Raw genomic sequence first — 27,008 nt, 5'->3', positions numbered from 1 at the left:
AAATGGTAAGCCCGATGTAACAAAGCAATCTTGGAAAACTTGAAGAAAAAAGATTGAAAAGAATAAGAGCCAATGGCCAAATCAATTGGAGAATATTCTCGGGCTCACCGCACTACGCCTAGATCCGATGCACCGTGAATCACCATTCTCCTTATGCTATGGCACGAAGCCGTAATTCCCACCGAAGCTATCAGCTAGTTACTACGACTCGATCGAACTTGTCGAGTCGGGACATAACGACTTCGTTGTTTAGAAGTCGAACTGTTGGAAGAAAAAAGCGGGACTTAGCTGCCATCGAAGTCGATCTTATATCAAACAAACTCAAGAACTCCTACAACAAAGCGAAGTTCATCCTAGGTCTTTTCAACCGGAGACCTAGTGCTCAAAAAGACGCAAGGCGATTCCAAGTTATCACCCACATGGGAAGGCCCTACATCGTGGGAACGCGTCGTCGGCAATGGAGCATATTGGCTAAGAACCCAAGAGGGGAAGATATTGCCTGCGAATGGAATACTTATCTTGAAAAAATTTTACCAGTGATGGCGATATTCACGCGTTGTATATCTTTATGTTCACATTAATGAAAACTACGTTTCTTGGGTTAGCTAGTAAAGTATAATATAGTTACTTGTAGTGACAAGTCAACCGGTTTACATAAAGATAGATAAACAACACGCTTTATCGGGTCCACCATTCTCATCCAAAGACATTTAATTACACACACGAACGTTCTTCGCGAGCATACAAACTCTCGGAGCTTATTGTGCTCTCTGACCTTTCCAAGTCTTGTTACGCCGAGGACCTATATTTCTAGGATCGACCACACGAGAACGCTTCTCCGCGAAGCATCTGACAGCTCTCCGGAGCTTATTGTGCTCCATGACCTTTCCAAGTCTTGTTACGCCGAGGACCTATATTTCTAGGATCGACCACACGAGAACGCCTTCCACGAGCATCTGACTTTCGAGCGGAGCTTCCATGTGCTCTACAAACCTTTCCAAGTCTTGTTACGCCGAGGACCTATATTTCTAGGATCGACCACACGAGAACGCTTTCGCGAAAGCATACGGAGCTTACTTGTGCTCTACAGCCTTTCCAAGTCTTGTTACGCCGAGGACCTATATTTCTAGGATCGACCACACGAGAACGCCTCGCGAGCATACAACTCTCCTCGAGCTTATTGTGCTCTACAGCCTTTCCAAGTCTTGTTACGACGAGGACCTATATTTCTAGGATCGACCACACGAGAACGCTCCGCGAGCATACGGCTCTCTCGAGCTTATGTGCTCTATAGCCTTTCCAAGTCTTGTTACGCCGAGGACCTATATTTCTAGGATTGACCACACGGAGAACGCCTCCGCGAGCATACATTTTTCGAGCTTACAGCTCTACAAAATTTCTTTACAGTCCGGGTTATGTCGATGACTTATATGTCTACGATTGACTACACCGTAACGCTCCCCTATGAGAGCAGATCGCCCTCGAGCCCCCGCATGATCCATTGACCCTCCAATCCCTCGCCACGCCGGCGACCTATATTTCTAGGGTGACCACAAGACAGACACATATTACTAGAATCCTAAGCAGAGCTTAATTACACACCAGTCCATGGCAATATACATACGGAACATCTCCAATCATTATATAACCATGCATCATAATAGCTACATCCACCGATCTGTTTGGGATTACCCAGAAATCCGGATCGATGATCATTACAAAAATTAACCAAGTGTGGGCGCGCCACTTTTCGTGGAAACCGGTTCCTTCAATAAAATGGCGAATCGCTTCGTGCAAGCCTGAAAACACAGTTTCTATTGTTGACTCTCGTGATATAAGAGAAAAAGGTGAACTAAACTTACAACTCAAGACTAACAGAGTCAAATGAAAATCACCTTTTATCGATTCTCGGTGATGACATGCTTATCTTCCGGGTCGCTTAGTCGGCGGTATGCCGAAGTTGACCTCAAAGATCACACGCATCTCATTCCCTCCTTCATCGCCAAAGAACCGTTTTTCCTCGATTGTGTCATACTTTTTTCGTCCCAAATAGCGGCATAGATAGCGTCTGTGCTTCGATTATCGCCTTTTTCGCTTTTCGCGCACCTTCCGACATTTCTTCGCGATAAGCGGTCACCACGGCCGGTTCCTTTTCTAACTCACACGCCACGGTCACTAACGCGGCATTCTCCGCATGCATGCGTTCGATACTTGGTCGTCATCAAATCCGGCTTTCTCCGCTCCGCCCACGCGGCCGCGATACGCCCTAGCTCGACGTGAGGGTTGCCATTCATCTCCGCGTTTTGAACAACATCTTTCGCCTTTGTCATATCCTCGCAAAAACCGCATGAAGCAAGTTAACGAATCGGTTAAGCTTTAGTAAATGACATAACAACTCAATATGTCCGAGTTTACCAAACAAGCGGCCATATCCATCCCCCGATGGCGTATCCATGTCCTCATCCTTCACCTCTGCGCTTTGTCACCAAAGAAGACGATCCCCTTCGGGACACCGGTCGTATGGGGTGCCGAAGTGGAAGCTACAACCTGAAGGCGTTTCACCATACGCTTTCTTCCCAGTCCCTCCCCGTAGTAGAACTCGCTCCCCCACATCACCACGGTCGCGGGGACGAGCTCTCACTACCCCGGGCGTTTTGCCCTTGTCGCTACACTCGCTACTCAAGTAGCGTGACGACCCGATTACGCCGCCTACCGTTCGGGCGACCTAAAGACAATGCCGCCGATTGGGAAGCCCAACCTCCTAGAACGCTTTTATGACTCTTCGCTCTCTACAAAGATCAGCTTTCCTCTTCCCCGCGATCACCATGCACGCGCGGTTGAAACTCCATCTCTTCCATTATCACCGGAGAAGTTTCCTCATGTCGTTCCTTCCTCGTGATACGGACGACATCTCGCCATGATAACAACCTAGAGCACAAACGCATGTCACACGAGCTATAGTTTTTACCCCAACCTTTTATCAACAAGAGAATCCTCACGTAAGAGAATAAACGCATTCGGTAAAACGGCAATGGAGGAGAGGCACAAAGAAATGAGCAGCAGCAAGTAGGCGGTGATCAAGCCGGAAGAAGGCAAGCAAATACTTGTCTTGGTCTGCGTGATAAGCCGCTTTTATTCAAAAAGGAAACGTCTTTTCCTAAAGCCTCTTAATTACCTTTGAGACGCCAAACGCCATCCGCCCGCCATCATTACATTCCTTGAACCGCCAGATCCTCCACGTGTCGCACGCAAAGGAACACGGGAACACCGCGATCAACACGAAGGCGTTTGAATTACATCACGAGCCGAAGCGCGATCCGATCCCCACATTACGAGCACCACGCCGAGCCGCAGATAATTTAACAACACAACGCCATGCAAACATCTCGGCCCGACGCCGAAGTTGTCATTACAACATACCTACCATTCTTCGCCACATGCACCGGTCACCACACACACAATTATAGTTGAACAAGCAAAGAATAAAGAAATAAGCAACGATCATGGCATAACGACAAGCACCGATCTATATTAGCAAGATAGCAAAATAATACGTTAACCGGGTTGCTGAGATTACTCAGGAAATCCAACCCGGTTAAATAACCTTCCTTACCACCTGAATACCCCAGCACAGAACGGAGCACCAGGTCGTTCTTTGTACTTAAGCATATAGGTAACAAGGCGAATCGCGGGTTACCCCAGTGAAACCAAATTTATTGTATCACGGCTTATAAAGCCGACAAAGACTAAAAAGCAAAATTACAAATCGCCACCTCCGGGCTCCATAATTAGTTCTCTCCGTGAAGGCGATTCATCAATCTCAAAGATCCGTACCGGATCACTATCACGGATACTCCATCCAGCTCTAAACTCATCAATGCATCGAGCCGCGGTAGCATCGGTTCGCGATATCACATCGCGGGCAAAACTTCAAGTAACAGAGCACTATTAATTCCTCCCCGGCACCCGTTTCTACCCCGAGGTAAGGCGTCACGGCGTGCATGATCCGTCTTCAAAGCGTTGTAGTCGGCCTCCAGTTCCACGTAAATCTGCATCCGTAACATCATAGGCTTTGGTAGCGCCCCGAAAGCAACCTTCTTGCAGTGTAAGGCATAATCGTTCAACCTACCAATCTCCACGATCGGCCGCGGGACATTCTCTTCAACTCCAGTAGTTTTGCCTCAAACTTTCTTCCAGGCGGTCCTTCAACATCTTGGCGGACTTCGGCTCTTGATGAGTTTTCTTCGACCTTCCAGGTTTCCAGCGTTCCATCTTCGAGAGGCCTCCGGACGTTCTTCACTCATCGAGCGCCTTCACCACCATCTCTATCTGCGCCTTCCGCTGAACGCGCAAGTAATCTCCTTCAATTTTTGAAACCCACTTACGGTACCGCAAATACATATGTATGGTTAATAGCCACAACACAATAGCATCTATAACGGAGACAAGTTACATCAAACAAAGATAGACACGATACCAAACATTGGGCAATTTCCATTCGCCTCGATTATCGGCCAGCCCTTTATCATCCGGCTCCTGCGATTGCCATCCGAGCTATCGTTTCTAGTAGGCAACCCGATATCTTACTCGACCGGGTTTCTGATCCGCCGGCTTCACGCGATTCGTTGCACCCCATTCTCATCGGGGAAACGAACCGCCCTCTAAGTCGCGTCACATACCATAACGGCTTTCCACTTGGCCTTTTTGGAGCTTTTGCCTTTTTTGGTGGATCGGATTCACGCGCCGTCGGGCGACTAGACCCGCCCCGAAAGTGGCCAAGTCCATGACACGCCAGTCGCGGCTCCACTCGGCGAAACCATAGCCCCAGTTGGGCCACCATTAGAACCGCCCGCTTAGAGCTCTCTCCAAGAGCGCCGCTACTTCGTGGAGTTCGGCGTCTTTGTTCGGCGTGCCAGGCGGCCTCTTCTCCGACCTGCTCCTCGCCGAGGATTGAAAGCCACCGTTCCAACTCATTGGGGGTATCGATCGAACCTCCTTCGGGGAAGCTTCGATCCTCCCGGCCCGGAGGTACCACCTCTAGCAGGTCGCCTCGACCGCCATGCGCCCGTTGCCTCTCTTCTAAGCATTAAGTCACTGCTCACGCCTCCATCGCCTCTTCCCCTTATTTGACCTCGAGCTCGATCTTTTGGCGCCTTCCTTTTTCCCGGATCGTTGGGCCCACCCTTTTCCACAAAAGTCGCTAACTTCAGTAGCCTTCGCTTGCTTTTCTTTCACGAGTCAACCGCGAACCTCTCTATTTCCCCACGATCAGTTCGCTTCTTCACAGAAAACTCTGCGGACAAAGTAAAACAAGGTACCTGTTAGAGTAACTATCAAACGTTCTGACAAGAAACAACAGATAAATGTCCTACCCACCGGATATGTTACAAATCCTAGTTTGCAGTATACACCCGTTCACACAGTAGTTGCCAACTAGCAACAACGGCCTCTTAGTCCAGGCCTCATTGCTTACTCCATCGATCACGCCAGTAACGTGCGTCATGGTCCGCAAGCTAAAGTTCATGTTCCTCGATCGCCGGTACCACATAGTGTTCCACTATGTCGATACCTTATGTCATATTCCCCACTCGTGATTCGCCAGTCGAACACCTTAAATAATCGCGGGGTGTTACCTACTTAACCGATTGGGGAGACTTCCAACAAAGCGCAAGAAGTCGATACCGGTTCGGAGAACGGTATGTGCATATCGCTCACCGCCCTCACAGTTATTATTCCACCATTCGGTGGGTTGTACTTTCACTACTGAACATTTTCACTCAATCGTGGTTCATTATATTTCGTGTCGGGGACATTAATCCCATATGCTGCCCCCGGGGTTCGGGAACGAGTTAGCAAAGACGACGGTTTACACTTCTAAGGGCACATCGCTTTGATGACGACATATCCTCGACCGACGCATCGGCCCACGTCACCCTCGACCTAGATCGGGCATTACCCTCACCTATCCTATCCTCTTCTTCCAAATCAACCTCTACACCAACACTCACCGCTTCTTCATCCTCGTACATCTTCCACAACTCAAGGATATCTCTCGGACCTCCTCCGATCGAAAGTGTCATCGAGTCGGACATTATGGCAAGTTTTTCTTTTTCTACCAATTACTCAAGTGAAACCCTATACCTTTATGGTGACCTACCTATTTAGCAAAGCCGGGGAGGAAAGCAAATTGAAAATGGAAAGATAATAGCAGCGAAGCACTCACCGAGGAACCCTAGCTTGCGCGTTTTTGTGGAAGAAGAAAACACGCAATGCCTTTTCAATGTCCCAAAATTGATTTTGTATAAACCTTTGTTCGGTTACTAAAAAGCTATGATTCTGACCTAGGCTATAGCCCGCACGCGTGTTCCAAGGTATCGTCTTTTCAGCAGATTCGAATAATACGGCGACACGTTTTCTCCCAACTACTACGATTACATCCGCGTGCATGCTCGACATACATCCTCCTTTCCGCCAAAGCATCAAAGATGCGTGAATTCGAAAGTCATGTCGCCCTAGTCGAAGTCGTCCACCACGGCTCGCTCCACGTTCCACACATTCTTTTCTCAAAGATAATGTTTCCTATGGCATAAACACTCTACCGAGAGGGGGGGCGGTGGGGAGCGATATCTTATTATGCTCGCGTAACGCAACGTAGTTTAACTTCGGGACGCCGACCCCGAGACCGAATCGTGAGCGACTCCTCCAAGAGCGACCTAACGAGAAAGGAGGGCGAAGATATTTCAAGATTTAGCACATGGCGTAACGCTTCGGGTAATGATAACCATCAGGGACCTACGAGAAAGGAGGACGAAGATATTTCAGTACGAGCACATGGCAGAACGCCTCGGGTAATGATAACCATTAGGGGTAATCATTACCCATCCCCGGAAAATAAGGATAACCTCATCAACACCCAATGAGTGCATGACTTATAATATAACCAGCTCGACACTCATTCACGATCTCGACCTTACACGTGTAGCATAAACACACGTGTCTTCTAGATTGATCCTTCCCTAAGCCTATAAATACCACTTGATTGAACTACGTCGGGCCCGATTCTCTCTCCCAAGAAAAAAAGAAAAGGAGAAAACTAAGAAGAAGAGGATACGTAGGCAGCTTTCGAGGTTTAACTTCGGTCCCAACAAGAAATCCAAAACACCCCTTTACAAGTTATTTTTTACGTTACTCTGCAAAGGTAAATGCAAGAAGAAAGTAAGGTACGCTGAAACCACCGTACCAGTTTCTTTCTCTTTCCTACAAGTAACGTATGTTAGACCCAGTGTTCACTTTGTAGATGAAACTGAGTACAGTATTTTTTTTAAAAAAATTTTAGCTGAAACATATTCGAATATTTTTTTATTACAAGTAATTCAAGTTGTATAAGCGTTTTCTATATTAAGGGTATGGTGCATTTTGTAATTATTTGTATGTTAAACTTGATTCATTGAGGAGTGTTATGAATGAACAGGAAGTATTACTATTATGTACTGTAATAAACTAATAATGGAAGAATGAGTTGAACATCTGTTTTGAGTTGGGGACACTATAAGGAGTCGCTACCTTGAAGAACATAGATGAGGCAGAAATCAATAATGCGATGGAGTAATGAAAATGGTGATGATGATTACAGATAAGTTGAGGCCTGGTATACCTTTGATCCGTTGATCTGCACGTTTATTTATGTATTATATTGTGATCGGATCAGTGGGAAGATGGAATTGGCCGGGTAAAATTATATAATAGTAAGTTCAATAAAATTAAAATGAATCAACTCCCATATTTTTAGTCCTTTTTGTAGAATTGGGATATGTAGTTGATGTACAATTGCTATGTTAATCCGGTGATTGTTGATAAGGATTTATATGATTTTTACTCTATTGTTTGTGGAGATAGAAATGTTGACAACATTAATTTCATTTTTCAAAAAGTTAAAAAAATATCCATTAATCACTACTTTCAAAATTATAACAATTATAGTTGTATTTCCAATTTTGTGGTAATCGAAGTCCCTATCTGTAAATCATATCCTCTCTAGAGAACACACAACTCAAGAGGACATCCTCCATATGATACCGGCACCCCGCTGTCTTATACACGCTATTTCATATAGAGGCTCGATGTTTTAATCTTATGATTATCTATGAGTTTATATCACTTTTTATCATTGACTCAAAGGATGTTCCCAACCAGGAGGAGTCTGACATGGGGGGTGGGGGGTAAAGCTGCAATATTGTGTGGTTTATGACTGACCTTACTTTAAATGGTGTGGTATATTTGTGTTCCAAAGAAATATGATATTGAGTGTGCTTATGGAGCATTTAAAGATGAGCGGTGCGTATTGGGGCTTGACTATTCTGGATCTTGTGGGGAAGCTTGGAACGGTAGATCAAGATGAAGTTGTTGCTTGGGTCTTGCAGTGTCAGCATGAATCATTCTGATCAGCTCAAGGCCCAAAATATCGTCGATATATCCGATATATTGCCAATATATTTCAGTAAATTGGTACACCAATATCGATATTTTTTATATATATCTACTGAATATTGAATTTTTTTTCCGATATATATTGGAATTTCTGACATGAAATTTTATATCACCGATATAATTGATATTTCCGATATAATCGATATATATTGGTTGACTTTTTGACCATTTTAAAATATAAATCCAATATTTCCAATATATTTTCGATATATATCCGATATTTCCGATATTATAATTCCGATATATCTGATATTTCCAAAATTTTAAATAGTTTGGACTGATTACCAAAAAAATAAATATATCCAAAATATCTGAAATATCTGATATATATTGTTTTTTAGATATATCGATATATTCATCGATATCGATATTTTGGGCGTTCGATGAGGTAACAAATGTCAATAGTTTTTTTTTTTTCTCCCATAGATTGCCAAGTCTGCGCACCAGTCAATCAATTGGAGATAATAAAAGAAAAGTACATTGCAAACAAGAGTCAATTTGACTGAATTATTAGCCCGTACAGCAAAGTTTCTGATAGATCTGGATAGATCTGGACTAAGAAATTAGGAACTGGTTCTTCTGAATAAAGGGAGTGTGACTTTGATATTAAAACAGCAGACTGCTCATAAAGTCTGTGACATCCATTATTTACTTCTATTTTTTCGTGCAAGTGGTTTTGCTGGTAACGGTGGGCATGATCCTCACCTTTTGTGTACTCTTAGTGCTGTTCAAATATTAGCTCTGCTTGGCAAACTAGATGTGCTCGTCTACGAAAATGTATTAGATTGTATCCTTAAGCACATAACTTTTCAGGAGATCAGATTATTTGCTTTTATTATTGAGGTCATGGTTATTTTGACTGTTCTTTAGCAACTTTAGCAGAAGTTTGCTTGTTTCAATCAAATTTCGCTGCCATGTCCAAAGTAAAATACATTATTGCATTGTTGACCTAGATTCCATATGTCTCTTAATAATTGAATTTTATGAACCTACAATCTGATCTATTCTCTTACCTGAAATACCAAGCTCATCTATTTTGGACCTAATTGCAGAATGTGTGTGTGGCCATCTTGGAGGTAGTGCATAAGTAAGGGTTGGGAGAAATTATGACAAAGTTTAATTAGATAACCACTCCCTTGAGAGGTGGAAAACTACATTGTTGACGTCCTCTTGGTGACATGTTACTATCAATTCATCACCATTACAATCTCCAACAATATACTTGTGAATATTCATCCATGTCAAACCCGACCACATAAAAGGTTCACCATTACGAGCCTACACCATAGCAAAAACTGCAGCGGGGATTTTAGCACATTTTTCTTGAAAGCAAATATGGTGTCATTGAAGGACTTAATAAACTTTATGACCCTGACGGCTGCTGCAGATTTTACTGTCATAACTCCTATCTCAAGTATAACCGATTTATTCTCTTATTTGAAATGCCAAGTTCCACTCAGACCGAATGGCAGAATTGCAAAATAGAGCCAAACGTACAATCCTACTTAATACTTCTACAGAAAACAAACATTTAAATTAAGGAAAAAAAATGTAATCTTTCTTCTGTTATTGTTATTTGAACCAAAACCTTTTACAGGAAGATGTTATTTTCTTATACAATGTGAAACAACATAACAAATTTTCAGAAACTATCTCTACTACTTATAATTGGCTTACACGAGTTAGCCGTTTGAGTTGTAACTCTGTTCTGCCAAATCGTCATTTTCTAACACGTGTTATAAGAGCCGTTTTAGCCACTTAAAATTTTTGGGGTGTCTCGCACATATTTAAGGATTTGTAAATTCGTGCCCTACCACTATAAAATATTGGAGCTTTTCGGTTCTACTATTTGGTCTGTTCAATGGCCCCACTATAAAATTTATTATTATTTTAGTTTTTTAATCCATATCAAAGACCATTGAAACACGTCAGTCTTTTTTTTTCCTCTAAAATCGACACCTTAACTTTTCCAATGATTCGGCAGTAAAATATTGAAATATACGCCCTTTTGTACACATAAACAAACAAACAAACAAAAAAACTGAAGAAAGAAAAAAAAAAGTCTATTCTCTCCAAACTCTCTCTCTCCCAAAAAAGCGATGGTTGCCATTATGCTAACATCTCTCAAATCTCTCAAGACATCTCAAAGTGCAACTAAAATTTTGATTTCACTACCAAATTGCGGTTTGTTTTTTCAACAGTATGTCATTGATAGCTCTCACTTCGCTGACATCCATCTTGCTAGAATAGTTCAAGATAAGACTACATCCAATCTTATTTTCCTCAGAAATCGTAACTCCGAGTTTTATATATTAGAAGATTACAAGGAGTCGTCACAATGCATTATCAATGCCAGAAATAAGACCGATCTTCTCTGCCACATTTTAGAGCAATACTGATATTACCTCTCCTATTGTCACATTGCATGCATATCATGACTAGATAAGGAATGCTGATGGTTGTTTAAGATTACTGATATGACATCATTTTTTTTTTACTTGACTAGAATTCAAGGAGAAATAGTTCACTTCAGAAGGCTTCTATGGAGCAAAAGAAGGCAGATGAGAAAGTATTGAAGCTAGTTGAAGATCAAAAGGCGTCTTTTTAGGTCTTGATAATTTTCTTTATTAATGTAGATTTCTTTGCCAATTTTTAAATTTAAGTGTGCTATCATTTTGTTGTGATTACTGATTTTAGAGGGAAAATGAGGATTTTCTTAAAAGAATTCTCAAATTAGAGAAGCAATTGGACGCAAAACAAGCATTGGAGTTGGAAATTTAGTGACTAAAAGGGAATCTGAAAGTCATTAAGCACATGGTAGGTGATGAGGAGATGGAAGTCAAGGAAAAAGTGAAAGAAATGGTCTAGAGCTTGGAATAGAAAGAAGTAGACCTAGAAGACTTGGAAGCTCTGAACCAAGCTCTTATAGTGAAGGAACGTAATAGCAATGATAAGCTACAGGAAGCTCGAAAAGAGTTAATTGCTATAAGTGCATTTTACCCTGTTTGTGAATTTTAGAGTTATTAATCTCGTCTTAATTGTTAGACACAACAATGCAAGGCTCTTGCTGTAGTGGAAACTTCATGAATTTGACCCCCAATGTCTGTCATCACACTGTCCATCATCACCATCCTCATTATCACGAATTACATGACCAGATCACCACCAAATGCAATTTTAATTCTAACCAGCTATCTCCTTTCCAAGACAAACTCCATACCTTACCCGAAACCTAAATCATTAATTTTCAATTTCCTTGAATCAATTTTCGTTGTATCATTTAATCCATGTATTGGGGATTTAATTTTAACATTTTAAAATGATCTTTTATGGTATATTACGAAGGCAAGCAATGTTTATGTTCTAGGTGATTTCGCGGAGGAAGTTGCTGGATTTTTTGGTGAGATTTTGATTTTTGTTGTTATTATTTTTTTTTGATTTTTTTGATTTTTTTTTTTATAATGAGAATGTTAGTATTTGTATTGGTAGGATTGTCTATAATTGTCTACCGGTGAGGAGTTTAGATCTGGGGAGAATAGTTACGTGTTTCTTGAGTAGTTTTAATATTGTGGTTATGTTCGAAAATGAGATTAGTAACATGTCACGGTTTTTAAGTAATTCGGCATTGAGATGACACTATAAGTCAGTAAGTGGACCTCTTATTTCAGCATGTTGATGCTCATTTGCACATAGTTGCAAGCTGTAACATAGAGTCCTTCACTGCCATATAGCTCCAAAAGGGGTTCAACACGGAAGAAGAAGAAGAAAAAAAAAACTGCATAAGAGAAGAGAAAAGAAAAAATACAGAAAGAAGAAGTGGGCATCACTAGAACAGCCATCTTGGCTGACTTCCTTCCATTTTGACGATCGTTACTGTTTCGGCAGTAAACTGCTTCAACACAACGAGAGCAATGGTAAAGAACACACTAAGAAACAGAGGAATTTAATATTGTGGGAGATGAAACTGAACCAAATAATGGCTGCCTACGTACCCAAGATCTATTATCTAGGGATCAAGTTTCCACGTAGTTCCTTATGAAAAATAGTTTGGTATTTATAGAGGTAGAGTAGAGAGTCCTTGTAGCTCAAGTAATATTGTAGCTTGAGTAATTGTGATAGACTATAACTCTCAATTGATAATTATCTCTTTGATAAGAAATGAATCTGGACATAAATCAATGTACATTAGTGGCAAGCCATGTGGCTAAGGTTCAGCCTTAGACACATGAGTTAATGGGCATGTACATCCATGGGATTGCAAATTGGGCTTTAGCCCTGTCGATTAAATGAATAAAATAGAGACCCCTACTAATGGACGTTTGCCACGTAGGTGGGGGTTGAAACACCGCCCCCTCTTTGTCATGCGAACAAAGTTAACATGGCAAAGAAGAGAAGAAAATCAAGGAAAACTTGGAATAAGAAAAGAGTAAAGCGGAATGTATAACAAAGTGTCGTGTGAGCGTAAAACGATAGGAAAATAGACAATCGGAAAAATTCGTGAAGTATTGGAAACAAAATAATGTCAAATTAACGATATCTGACGCGCATTGTAGTTAAAAATGGCTAAAAATACACGCGAAAAAAATTTGAAAAGAAATTGATTGCGTAAAAAAAATCAACGAGCATTACGTGACAATACTACTTAAAGTTGATTTCGACGGCGTGTGCTACCGTAATAGCGATACTAGGATTAGACCGTTGAAATTATACGTAGGGAAAATATAGTAATAATAGTAATAAAAGGAAGTTAAACATTAATCGGACTCAAAGTGTTCGGATGAGATAAGAATTGAGAGTAGAGATAAAGTTGGAGTTGGAGTTGGAGAAGAATCCCACTAGCAATGGAAAACCCGCACGGAAACCCTATATAAGTGCTGGCGCTTATCAAACAGAGGTGGTCAAGGCTCCCTGAAGTCGCAGAAAGCTCGTTGCAGTAATGCTGCTCTAGAACGCGTGTTTCGTTTTCGCTTTGACTAGCAGGTATGTTCTCTCTCCAGCAAACTTGGCTTATATATAAACTTGTGTCGGTTTTCGGTTAGGCTCAGGGCTGGCCGGCAAAGCAACAGGGCCTTTGGTGGCAGAGCGCTGTTCTGGCCCCAAAACAACGTGCTCTCGCCATGAAGCTTTGCATGAACAAGGTACTCACATGATCCAGATTTCATATATCTGCACGATCAAAGACGATCAAATATCGCATGGCGGTGCTGATTATAGTGGGTCGGATCACAAGTCTTTGAACCCTGGTGAGTTTGGTTGCAAAGCGGTGTCCCTCTTTAGATCAGCACCCCGTATAAAAAAATCAGCCGCTTCCATCAAACAGGCACTGTTCAGCTCATCTTGGATTTTGATATTTGCGGTAAGTAAAACTTTACTCCTTATTATACTCGTGTTTTTTTTTGTTTTGTTTTTTTTTTCATGCATGGACTTTGAACTGTTGAACTCTTCCCCAGGATGTTCTCTGCATGAAACATATGGTGGCGACAAAAAATACGAACGTTGGTTTTCTTCATGAGCTGCTGTGGAAGAAACGTGGTGAAGGCGATACTGATGGCGCCCATATTCAAATTGATATTAACAAACATGATACGGTGCAATGCCCTCTAAGGAAGGGCACCGTACTTGTGTCCCATTGATATGGCCTGGTTCACCCTTGTGGACTTAGTGAACCCGGTTTTTGAGCTATATAACCCAATTTTTTTTTGCAGGTAGAAACGACCGTATCAAACAGGCGAAAGATAATTGAGAAGAAGAAAACTTGATGACGATCGTAGATTTGGTGAGGTGGAAAGAAGGTGACAGATACAACGAACACACGACGCCACGGCGATGGTCACTTAAAGAACTACGGAAAATACTAGTACTTGAGAGATTTGAGATGGACGAAGTGTATGAATTTAAAACAAAAGTCGAAGAAGATGAAGTAGTAATGGCATACTCACAATTAAGTTGCGGGAGTGCAATTCCATTGAGCAAAGAAATTGCGCAATTATTGGAGTGGTGGCAAATTGCACCGGGACAACTGCCAATATAGTTCTAGTTAATCTTTACGAGAGCGCACCGTTTACAAAATGAATTTAACAGAAGGTTCGGGGATCAAGAATTCTTCGCGTTGATACGACCGAAAGTCATACTGACGAAAGGGTACATAAAATTTGAAGTTGAATTCAAGAATCCAAACAGAAGTTTTAAAGGGTTCCCAAAAGTATATCTTTGGATGGGATAGATTGCATCGCCATGCTTACTGGAGGAAGTGGAATCCGACAGAGTTTAAAGTGTCGAACAAATTTCGAGGTAAGCCAAAACATAAGTATTGAAAATTGTACTATAGTAAACTGTTGATTAACATGAGCTATTTTGTGTCTAACAGAAAACGCGAGTATACTACTAGACATTGAATTGGACAAGGAAGTGGAGAACAACCTTCGTTTCTTCTTTCATGAATGTGCTGATGAAAGATTGGTAGATCTGAGCTACTTTGATGATATTATTGATTTCCGACACTATGGGGGTATCGAACGACGACCTGATTGGTCCAGGGAGACACATAGTGAAATGGCGAAGAAGAGTAAGAGTATCAGAAATGCAATATTTGGCAGCGATAGCGATAGTGAAAAAGAAGATGGAACGGAATTAACAAAGCAAGAATTAGTGCTGAGCTTGCCAAACACAAATAACAAATTGTACAAAAGAAGATGTTCCACAAGAAAACGGGCGAACGGAGACCACGAGAGACAACCAACGTCACAATGTATGATTCCTTAAGGGACGAGACTACAATGCACAAAACAGCACAGACGAAAAATAATACATTCTCAACACAAAGAGGAAAAGGTATGTACCGTAGAAAACATAGATATGTAAAAGTGTGGGGAGATGTAATATCTCGCTCTGGTTTGGTATATACAAGAAAAGAATAGCTGGGAAAAGAACGAAACAGTGATACTTGCAAAAAATAGTGCAACGAAGAACACAAAGTCGGTGAAAGAAAACAAACGGCAAATCAAAATACAGGAGCAAAGAATCCAACGACCAATGGCAAGTATTGTCAGGGGTAATAATACTCATGGAGGAAAACCACATAATCTGTTAACAGTAAGTTGACCGTTGAATTTTACTATTGCGTTAGGACGGTAAAGAAATTTGTGTCCAACACTAAACCGATGAAATTGGTAGATGAAGCAGAGATGGTCAAGTTTGGAAAACGAAGTGAAGGGATCGTCAGGGACCACACCAATGGAGGGGCTCGAAAAATATCAAGAATGTGACCAGAATACGGAGAACATCGGAGAATATGATAGAGCAGTGTCAATGATTTTCGATAGTATGAACCAGGTATGATAGTTTTTTTTTTTTATCAGTTATTGTAAACTTGTGTTTAAGTCTGAAAGATTGATGAAATCAGATATTTTTCGCCACAGGTTAAAACGGCGGTAGTACGGGCCAAAGAAATTCATGAAAAAGTCGCGAAGAAAAGTATCGTTCCGAATGAAGTCAATGCCGTAGAAGAAATAAAGAAAGTGAAGATACTCAACCGAAAACTGGAAGAAGCAAACAAAGCGTTAAGCGGAACCAACAAAGAGTTAGAAGACGAAAACAAAGACTTAACCGAGCAGACGGAAGAAGCAGAACATAGATTGTATGAAGAATTTGGGAAAGCCTATGAGATAATGGAAGAACACAAACACTTAAAAGTAGATGTGATAGAATTGAAGTCACTCATGGCAACCAAAGATCAGGAACTTAAATGTGCGCAAAAAGAGGTAGAGAAAAATAACAAGCACTACACCATAACAAGCTATTTGCAACAGCAAAAAAGCGTTGCTAATAATTTTCGCAACGCTTTTTAAGCGTTGCAAATATGGCGTGGGTATAGTGTTGGAAATTTTTGCAACGGTTAATAAGCGTTGCAAACAGAAATTTTCAACGCTTATTATAACTATTTCGTGCAGAAATTTAAAACCTTTGCAACGGTTTTTTTATTTCACAAACGCTTTTTAAGCGTTAGTAATTTGTTAAAAATATTACCAACGGTTTTTAACCGTTGCAAAGTTGTTAGTTAATTTAAAAAAAATAATTTAAAATTCGTTTGCAACGGTTATAAACCGTTGCTAATGGGTTGCTAATAAAAAAATAATAATTTCTCATATTATAAGCTCATCAAACTTGAAGACATCTGAATTGAAAGAAAATTGAGAATCACCCATCCGATTTGGACACATTTTTAGAGAACAATAAAAATACCAAACATTTATAAATGACGAGGAGCTACTTCTTCCAAGTAGTGGAATTCTCAGGAAGGGAAGAGAGAAAATAAAACATTTCCATAAGGAAGCGTGAGAAGACTGAAACACCAAAACAAAGAAACAAATACTATCCCTATTACTAAAAAGAAAAGCAATCTCCTCGTTTCAAACCGGGCAAAGCTTTTTGAAGTCGAAGTAGATATTCCATGACAAAGATGCAAATCCAACTTCTTCGGTAGCTCAAAATTCATGTATTCAACTACCCTATCAACTCTGCAAATTACCCGATTCCCTGCAAGTCGGAACAGATATCTGCAAAAATGGAAACAATCCATTATGTGCATGCCTAACATATGATCGTATCTTAATTGTTGACATTTTACATGATTCTTTTTGCAAACTTTTGCTTTACAACAAGCACATCCCTAAAATCACATTGTATTAGTTTCAAGATTTGACCTGTGATTCTTACACTTTAATAATTCCAAACGTTTTAGGGAATCCAGTTCTACTAATGTTCAAGAAAACAAGCGATCTGAGAAAAAGAATCGGGGAACAATGTTGAAATTGAATAAACATTCTCATTTTATTGAGAGCACCAAACATGGCATACTGCCCGAAGCTTCGAGGAACTTTAGCATGATCTACGACAAAACGATCTATAAATGGTTGAAACAAAACAGCCCGAGTTTAATTCTCGACAAGTATTTACAATAACTAAACTAAAAGTAACCGAAGATTCTACTCTATAACAAGCACCTACCTTAGAGTGGAGCTTAAGTTTCTTGCTACTACATTTACTACTTGTTGATGGGGAGTCCTCTTCACCAGCACTCATTCCACTCCCAACTCTCTTGGAATTACTACTCACATTCTCAACACCATTACAAGCTGCAAACCCACCCAAAGTAACAGAAAAACAAACGTACAAATGGGCACTCTTCTCCTACAAAAAAAACTTAAGTAAATACCTTGAAGGCTGCAATGGGTTTAGAGAAGAGATATCGCCACACTAATCCACTGAAAATAGTAACAAAGAACAAGTCAGAAGTCAATCATATTCATGAATAAAGACGTTCAAGTATATATCTACAATTACCTCTTCCCCGAAGGAGGTACAGAAAGCGCACAAAGGACTGCTCCGCAAGTTAATGGATGCAAATTTCCCCTTCCTATATTTCACAATAGGGCTCCATCGGTATGCAAAGACAATATGGCAGCTAAGGAAAACAAATAAAATGGCCAAAAGGAGGAATCACCGTGAAATGTATGTTGGTCATATTTGAAATGTAAGGCCTGGACAATAAGTCCCCAAATGAATGTCCTAGTAAAACGGTGGTGACCTGATTTCTTTCGTATAAAGTTGGCAACATCCATTCGTGTGTCTCTGCCATAATTTAAGTGATGAACATAGAATTAAGAAAGTAAAATGCACACTTCAAACTTCCATTGTTCTTTCTCAACAAAGAACAAAGAACTGTTTGATTCCCCTGTTATTAAGCAAAGACAAGCAACAAACTTAGTATGCCATAAAGATGAAAAGGCTGCCCTCATAAAGTAGATCAATTCCACAAGAAAAAACAAATACCTCCAAAGTTAGCTCATCACGTTTCACAAGGATCCTAACAGGGATCTGTCATAAACTTTGCTTGTCATTTCCAAAATTTCATGTGGAAGGGTTGCGAGGAGATCAAGATGACCTGCATATACACAAGTGCCATTTCATGAGTAACTAACTCGCTTTGTAATAGGATTTTGGATCTAAACCTTAAGAGCTCATTATAGATATATGGTATGCACGACAAGGAATGGGTATTGAAAGGTGATCAGGCAGTAAAATCCTTTCACCACTAAGGGCACTACAAGACTATGGCATTCCAATATATACCATATGAAGTGGTTTGTGTAATACATTAAATAATCCAAGATACAATGACATATTAGGCTATAAAATATCAGACATCTACATAAACCGACTATAACATGACTAAGTAGCTAAGACGTTAAGTCGTCACTTCTATTAAGGTTTCTTATCAAAGCAAGACAATAAGACCTACTAATTACCTGAAGCTCTGGTGGAAGATATTTGTAAACGTCATAAATTTGATCTTTAAACCCTCTGCTCAACATCTCATCAGATTCATCCTGTCTCAACATAAAAAAATTACAATAAATAACCTGACTCCTAACCAAACAATAAATAATATCCGATAAGCAATGATATACATTCCGTTGAGAATCGGAATATTGGTGCACCATATACCTATCCTCCCTTTATGCAGCAAAAAAGACATAGATATCAAGGAAGGGATGAGCTGAGCCAAGCTTTTGGCACACCACAGTCTTACACTCATAGTGAAGGAAGTGAAGAGCTGAGCCATGTTGTTACCAACACACCACCGTCCTTCAATCACAGTCAAGGAAGACAGGAGCTGAGTCAAACACTTAATATGTAGGTTCTGTTCCCAGCCCTGTTCAAGGACTCAATAGGTTCAACATTTTCTTTGAATATTTCAAAACGCTTGTCCTTCTCCGTTGCGTCATTGTATACACGACCATACTGAACCATCCAGTGTTCATATCTCTCCAGCATAGAAGCCTCATTGAGAGTTCAAGAAGCAGCTTGACAAGCCCATAGACTTAAAATGACTAGGACTATATTAAAAACATGGATTGATTTCCCGACTGAAGCCATTCGAGCAACTGAAACCAAGACTCAGAATTAATGTTTGTTATGGATGTGTTTGTAGGTGCACTTGAAGTCGAGTTATCCACTACACCAGAAATGACTGAAAACGACAGTTAAATCCGTCCTAAATCGAGATTTGCGACGAGAAATAGTGTCCCAGAATCCGTCGCGAATAGCCTTGTCGTTAATATTAACGACGGAAAAAAACGTGATAAATTGAATTAGAATTGCGACGGCTATGAGACAGTATATGCTGTCGTTAAGTTTAAGACACTAGAAACCGTCGTAAATTACCTTTCCACCAGAGCTACACATTCTCAAAATTGGGACATGCATTTCCGTCGCATTTTGTTTTTAGGAGTCAATTAACGACATTGTTCCCCGACGTATTAGTTTAAATCTATTTTTTTTAATAATTTTTTTTTTCAAATCTATTTTTTCCTAGACACTTGCTGATAATTGTTATATAATTTGAGATTTCTCAAATTTTAAAATCAATTACACAAAAGCTACGTACTAAAACAACACATTTCAAAAATTAATATATATAATCCATTGATAATAATTTCCAAAATTTACAATGTTTTCAAACTTTTGGTTACCAACAACTAAGCTTTTAACGTATCCAAGGCAGAATAAAAACATAATAAAAAAAACAATTTGAAATTTGAAATTTCTATCTTCGTCACCTTTGCACATTTTGTTCTTTCATGTGAATCACACCTTTCGTGAGGGTAAATAGCCTTGAGAGTCTTCTAAAGATAAAACCAACTGGTAGCCCAAACATAGGCAAACAACGTTAACACGCGGCGGGGAGCATTATCAGTTAGCCACTCCACACAAAGAAATGTAGCTAATTGCTTACCGCCTAAGCAAAGACATTGTCCTTTGAAATAAGCAACGCTTCACAACACTAAGCTAATATATCACGAAGTCTCCCAGCCTTAATAAACACTTGCAACATAGAGTAAGCTTCCAACCTTAAATATGAAAAGCACTCCTGCCAAAAGAAACATTTATCCGGCCTTAACACATGATAAAGCAAAAATTCTCTCTACAAATGGAGTTATATACTTGTATCAAGTGCATACAATCCAAAAATCATTATAAATCATGTAGTTTGAAACCTCCATCATGCACCTCATAATCAGTAGACCACATTTCTACATTAGCAAAAAACATAGAGTATACATATACCTCTAGCTAATTAAATTCAAGGAATCGCTAGCCATACGACTTACTTGGAAATAAAGTCTAAAATGGTGGAGTCCCATAAGGAATTCATAACAAAGAAAAGCAAGGGTCATGTTCTCTACCATTTCTGGTGTTAGATAATCTATAGTCCCACATATGGTTTGTCTTTAGTGTGTTGAGTGAGCTGACAATCCAACACGTACTAATCTGACCATTGCTTGTTACAAGAACAAATACACAAGTATCTAATTAGAGTACCTTAAAAGAAAGAGCTACGCATGTAACTTCTTTTATAATTAGGATTGCACAAAGTAAACAATATTATATTAAGGGCAAAGATGAAGAAAATTGAGTTAAATATCATTAGGGGACATACCATACTATATGATGCTAAAATATTTATAAGATTATTTGAAGTAGAAAGCTTTATATCATTTTGGCCCGACACTAGCAACTTTGGTTCAGCTCAAGATAATCATGAACGGTTACGGAACTTACATACTACAAACAATACTAAACAAATGAATAACAAGATAATGCATGACTGCTCTATTCAGAGTCTACTTCCACTAAGAAGTTTGTTTATTTCATTTCCCTGGGATCCAAAATTTGAAGATATGCAAGGGAGCCTGTGTTTTACTTTTATAACAAACACCATCTGGGTATAAAGGAGGTTTGGAAGAATTCTCTTACCTCGAGGTCAGTAGCATCATCTCCAATCATAACCATCTTCTTGTAGTCATGAGCCTGCAAACCATGGCTTCCACATCACTACGATAAAATAACAAACAATGGACTGATATTTAGTCTACTTGACAAAGTCTTTACCTTCCGTATTTGTTGAACAGCCGTCACTCACCCACCACTTCTAGAAGTGTGCTCATTCTTATCAAATCCACACATTCTAGAGTGAGCACAGTCTTAAACACTTGAAACAAGATTGCATGCATTGTTCCAGTCAAATCTAGTAGTTTAAGCTACGTGTCCAAACTCAAAAGCTATAACAAGTTAAGATGCTTTTGTAATTAACCTAGAACTAACACAAATCACTTTTTAAGACACTTTAAAAGTGACTCTTTAAGCCCTTTTTTTTAGAAATAGGTATAACAAGTTCCAAATGCTCCTACAATAATATACATAAGGTTTTAGCCCTAGTAATGCACAATGAACCTATTAATTCAAAATTGCTCAAAAATGAATTTTACTATACTGTTCGGTATCCCAAAACTATCTTAAGATTCGTATCAGTTCCAAACAAAACCACCATCTAAAAATAAACTACAAACACTATACAAAACACCCAAGAAAAGTTTAAGAAACTCTTTATTCATTACCAGAAACATTTCCCAAACTAGGTTCATGCACATAAAAGAGTAGGTTTTTTAACCAACTTGTCATCATTGCTAAAGTTTTTCCTGCATTCTTGCAAATGGTACTCCACTTGATTATTTGAAAACTATGATATGTACACTTCATTTTTCATGTGCAACCCGAAGTCCTAATCTCGGCCTAACTATGAGTAATTATAGCGCAAACTTGGTAAAATTCCTAATTTTCAGCAAACTAAATTTTTTGACGCTATCTTCTAAATAGCACAACTCTTTCCACACGTATCCAAAAGCGACAAGGTTTTTTGCGTTTAAAAGCTAACCCACAGACCTTACTCTTTCGTGTTTTACAAAAAATCTAACTCTCCTCCTAACTTTATTAAAACTGGGATCAACCACTGCACAGAAAACTATTTTCTGACAGACACAATTTCTGACACGCATAATTGTCAAGGTCATTTCTCTTTCCACACTCATCCAAATTGAGTGAGGCTTGCTGCACTGGATAGAAGACTCTATAAGCTTTCATTAGGTTTTGGCCTTGCACAAATCTACGAAGTATAGTGTCCTATACACTTCCTACAATACAACCTATCCAGAATGTGTGTGCCAATAGTCGTTGTATGTTGAAGTCAGTTTTCATAATCTTAATCACGAGTATGAACTCAGGTCAAAACACGAGATTGTACCTCTATAAGTCTAGATTCTACTGGTTTTGGAGTCGACACAAAAGAGTAAATTTTTTATTTTATTAGATTTTATTACCACATACTGCTCAGTTTCAGTCCCAGTTTCTGCGTCAAACTTCAGCTTCAATTTCAATATGCAAAACAACTAGATATGAAATTTTACAAAACACGAAAGTTGTAGATATGTGTGTCTACAGTAAACAAGCATTGGATTCATATAAAAAAGATAAAAAACGAGTTTTCTATGCTTAAATTACCAAGAACAGTTCTGAAAATGAAAACCCTATAACAAGAATCCAATGAATTCACATCATTCAAAATAGTTGCAGGCCTATATAATGCTACTAATCAATCAATAAACACATGGTTTACTCACCAAATTCAGATGCCTAAGAAATCAAAGTGAAAACAAGTGATACACGGCCGCGGCAACAACACCTCAATTTGAAGTAGAAACCTGAAAAACAAAAATTCCATCTCCAAATAACCTTCTTTAATTCTTGATTGTGAAATGAAAAGTTAAAAAGAGATAGAGAAGATGAAATCAGACCTCTAAGAACCCCTTCTCTCCTTTTTTTTTTTTTTTTTTTTTTTTTTTTTTTTTTTTTTCTGGTTGACCCCTCCCCCATTTTTCAAAAAAAAAAAAAAAACCCAGCCCAAAGTCAGGCCCATCCACCTCTTTTTACTTTCCTATTATGGTATATTATTATAACAGTTTTATCAGTGACATAACGAACAAATCAACAAGCATTACAAATTTTTCAACAAGTACGTCAAAATATATAAAAAAGGGGTTTCGAAAAAGAGGGGTGTTACAGATCTGCTTGCATCTCAGTTGGCTAGATTAATGTCCAATGTGCATCCCCAATACAGCACAAGTGTTGTGAGGCACTCGATAGAAGCAAAAGATAGTGGCAGACTTGCTTCTAACAAAACAATAAATTCCATGATCCATTTATACAAGAAAGTTAAAGACTAAACAAGACGTGTTGAAAAATATTTGTACCGACCTTGTCGATTGAGCGACCTTTAAAACCTCCTCATGAAGTCATGAACACATATGGGGTTGGAACAGACATGTTAAACTGTAATATGTTAACAATGGACTTCTCCTGCAAGCAAACAATTTCAAACTTTAAAGCTTAGCAAAACATGAGAACACATTGGTTAATTGAAGGGAACAAACAAATTAAAAATATACCATGTCAAGAACTTCTGCTCTTGTGTAACCCATCTGAAATAATGATCAAGTCCTCCACGACGGGGACACTAACTTCTTCATATTTGCAAGCTAAAAGTATAGTTGTAACTCCAACCAACTGAAGCCTCTTCTCTATTGCCTGGCGCTCTAAGAACCAAATTCATTTTTTTGCAATTTTGCCCCAAATTTACAAACTCTTATCAATAATATTCAATATTTAACCCAAAATTATCAAACAACCAATAACAAAATGGATTCACTAGATGAATTTCTTCAAATTACTTCTAATTGGAACCTAGATTGCTTGAAATACACAAAACAAGCATCAACCCAAACAAAATTAACTCTAAACAGAGAACCAAATCGCCAAACCTGCAAATTGACGAGCACAGAAGCAAAACAGAAAAATCAAATTGCCATTAAAGACACATGACCGGCGTCGATAAACGTGTCTTTTAATCTTCCATCCGGTATAGTGCCTCCCAAAAAAAATTCGCCTAGTAATTTCAGGAATTCCGACATCAAAATTTGTTTCTTAAGAATTTTTTTTATTAGTTCTCTTTCAAATCAGGTATTGGGGGAGATGGGATTTCAATGGAAATCGTCTTTAGCTTGGAACTTGCAGGAAAGGGAAAAGAAGAAAGATAGAGTGAGGGTTCTCAATTTTTTCTCCGTAAATGAAATAACACTAACAATCATAATCACCATTCCTCCATAATTCCTAAAGTATTACTATACCATTGCATTAGATTCTTGAGTTAAAACTTGCATTTTACAACAAAAATTAACTAGTTTATTTGGAACGAGAAAACAATTTTCTTGTTCACGAGATTTGAGGTATAAGCATTATAGATTCAAAATGGATTTCGGTGAGGAAACGTAAGAGTGCAGAGAAAACTTAAATTGTGTTCATTCCAGAACCAAGTAATTCAATATCAATCAAATTAACATAACCCAAATACTAAAAAAAATAGATGAATATTTCATACCCATCAAAGAAAAATCGAAATAACAAATACCCATGATAGATTCAACTAACCCCATTTAATTAAGTAGTCATAAAACAATAATAAATGCAAAAGAATGAAGAAAGGAAGGAACTTTACCTCAATTTGGAGAAAGAACTTTGATTTGATCGAAGTTTCAAGTACCCATTTCAGTTTAGTGAACAATAAATCAATTTAACAAACAAAAATTAGTCGAAAATACACAAACTTGAAGCTTTAAAATCATTAAATAAATATTATTTATGTTTTGAGAGAGAGAGCTTACAATTTAACAGAAGCTCACAAGCTCTTTGCTTTGTTGTTCCTTGCCGAAGGTCTGAACGGTTTGTTAGAAGTCACCCCCTTTTCTCTCTCTCTTTCCACTGGTGTTTCTGGCTGTGTTGGTGAAAATAATGAGCGGCAAGAATGAAAAGGTCGTGAGCCCAAGAAAGAAAAACTAGCCCCACCACCTAAACCTAAGCGACGAGTTCCAGAACTACCTCTACCGTCGTGTATTTAGTACACTAAAACCCGTCCTCTATTTTAGCTTAGATCAGTATACGACGGTCTAATGCCATATACGACGATTTTTGCAATCCTACATTAAGGACGGTTATGAGAGTCCTAAGCTGGTGTCATTTTCAGCAATTCTGGTGTAGTGTATCCTTGAGTTTATATAGACAACTAACTTCATAAAGATTCTAAACATTCTATATTAAAGATATCAGAGATTCAATTCTGTTGTTATTTAACTTTGATGAAGATAGAATGATTGAGTAGTAGTTTTATCATACTACTATTTCGGATTCCAAAAGCAAAAATGGTATTCTGCTTGAAATGGCCATGGGACATGATGAACCAAAACAATAACAATAATAATAATAACAAGCAGTGCAATTTCGAAACCCCTCCCATGACATATCATCATTTTAAAAACTCAACTTATTATGTAAATTTCTTAAGTTATTAAACATGGGGGGTATCACATATGTTCCAAAATATAAGTGATTCAGCATATTAACAGCTATAATTCAAAGATTATGAAACATACCAGTAGGGCTGATTTGCTCAAACTTCCTTCTACTCTGTGGAGCTCCTTCTTTCACCATTGATCCCTATATATAAAAAATGTAAGAAAGAGAAAAAATGTAAGAAGTGTCTTGTACATTCAACATATCGCGTAAATCACCAATATTTCTTGCAATTCTGTACCGTGGTGGTAGATTCCACGTATGAGGTCGTTGTTAATTCCCATTTTATCGAAAGTTGAAATTGGTTCGACTCCATGTGTGATTTGAAATACTAAGGTCTCGTTGTCTGGTCCGTTTCGACGGGTGGTGTTGTTTCGAGCGGGGGCGGAAGAGGTTGCAGCCATGGTAGGGAAATAGATTGCACTATCTGTGGAGTGCTACTTGAACCAGTAGCTGCAGAAGCATGCTGCATAACTGGTCCTCCATCTCTTGCAAAAGTAGGCTAGAACAAGAAAGGGAAAGGCATGGGAGTTGCTCTAGCTTCCAGATTGGAACGAACACCAGAATGCACATTCGCAAAATATATACATCGGGGGAGGATAGTGCAAGTAACCGGCGGATGTTGCTAGAGTCATGGGAGAATCGGAGAGTCAAGATCATTGACGTGTTCAGTTAAATAATTGGATTTAGGAGCAAGATGGGGAAGAAAATGAAGTAATAAACAAATACATGGGACGAGGACACCAACCTCGGCGGTTAAAAAAAAAATGGAGCAAACATGCGGATGAAAAATGCATAAGGTCGGTAGCCAAAACAAGGTCAAGAGAACGCGTCGTGTCTTCAAGATGATGATGGCTGGTGAGGAAGTTTCTCCCTCCTATTGTAGTGCCATATGTATAACCGATAAAGAATTGCAAAGTCGGATGTACGGATTTAAAAGAACAAAAGGTCCAAAAGCTATGCTACGCTTACACACTCAAAGTAAGGGACTTCTATCCAAGAGATAATGGTGTGTAAAACAATGAACTACTAGCAGCAATAGTCCATTACCTTGTGGCCCAATGCTACAAACAAGAACCTCCCCCTTGTGCATGGAAAGCAATAGAAGCAATAGGCGGTCCGCATCGAAGAAAATTACACATCGGATCAAACTATCCAAGGAATTTACATTTGAATAAATAAAAAAAAGAATTTGCAATGGAGAAAATGAAATAATACCG

At 39.1% G+C, this 27,008-nt stretch overlaps 2 long non-coding RNA genes across 2 annotated transcripts; both read right to left on the bottom strand.

Annotated features, from left to right (window-relative positions):
• Nucleotides 1–20,351: 20,351 nt before the first annotated feature.
• On the bottom strand, nucleotides 20,352–23,233 carry LOC147477413 (uncharacterized). Its single transcript, XR_015209455.1, has 4 exons — nucleotides 23,007–23,233; nucleotides 21,442–21,611; nucleotides 21,307–21,360; nucleotides 20,352–20,419 (listed from the first exon to the last, which is right to left on the bottom strand). It is a non-coding gene; the product is annotated as an uncharacterized LOC147477413 (long non-coding RNA).
• A 434-nt stretch (nucleotides 23,234–23,667) lies between these two features.
• Nucleotides 23,668–25,367, bottom strand: LOC147477412 (uncharacterized). The gene is made up of 3 exons (XR_015208984.1): nucleotides 25,104–25,367; nucleotides 24,938–24,955; nucleotides 23,668–23,978 (listed from the first exon to the last, which is right to left on the bottom strand). It is a non-coding gene; the product is annotated as an uncharacterized LOC147477412 (long non-coding RNA).
• Between the last annotated feature and the right edge of the window lie 1,641 nt (nucleotides 25,368–27,008).

The sequence above is a fragment of the Coptis chinensis genome, chromosome 9 (genome assembly GCF_015680905.1).
Source record: "Coptis chinensis isolate HL-2020 chromosome 9, ASM1568090v1, whole genome shotgun sequence".
Lineage (NCBI taxonomy): Eukaryota > Viridiplantae > Streptophyta > Magnoliopsida > Ranunculales > Ranunculaceae > Coptis > Coptis chinensis.
Note: the sequence above shows the minus strand (reverse complement) of the source record. Positions and strands in the feature narration are given on the sequence as shown.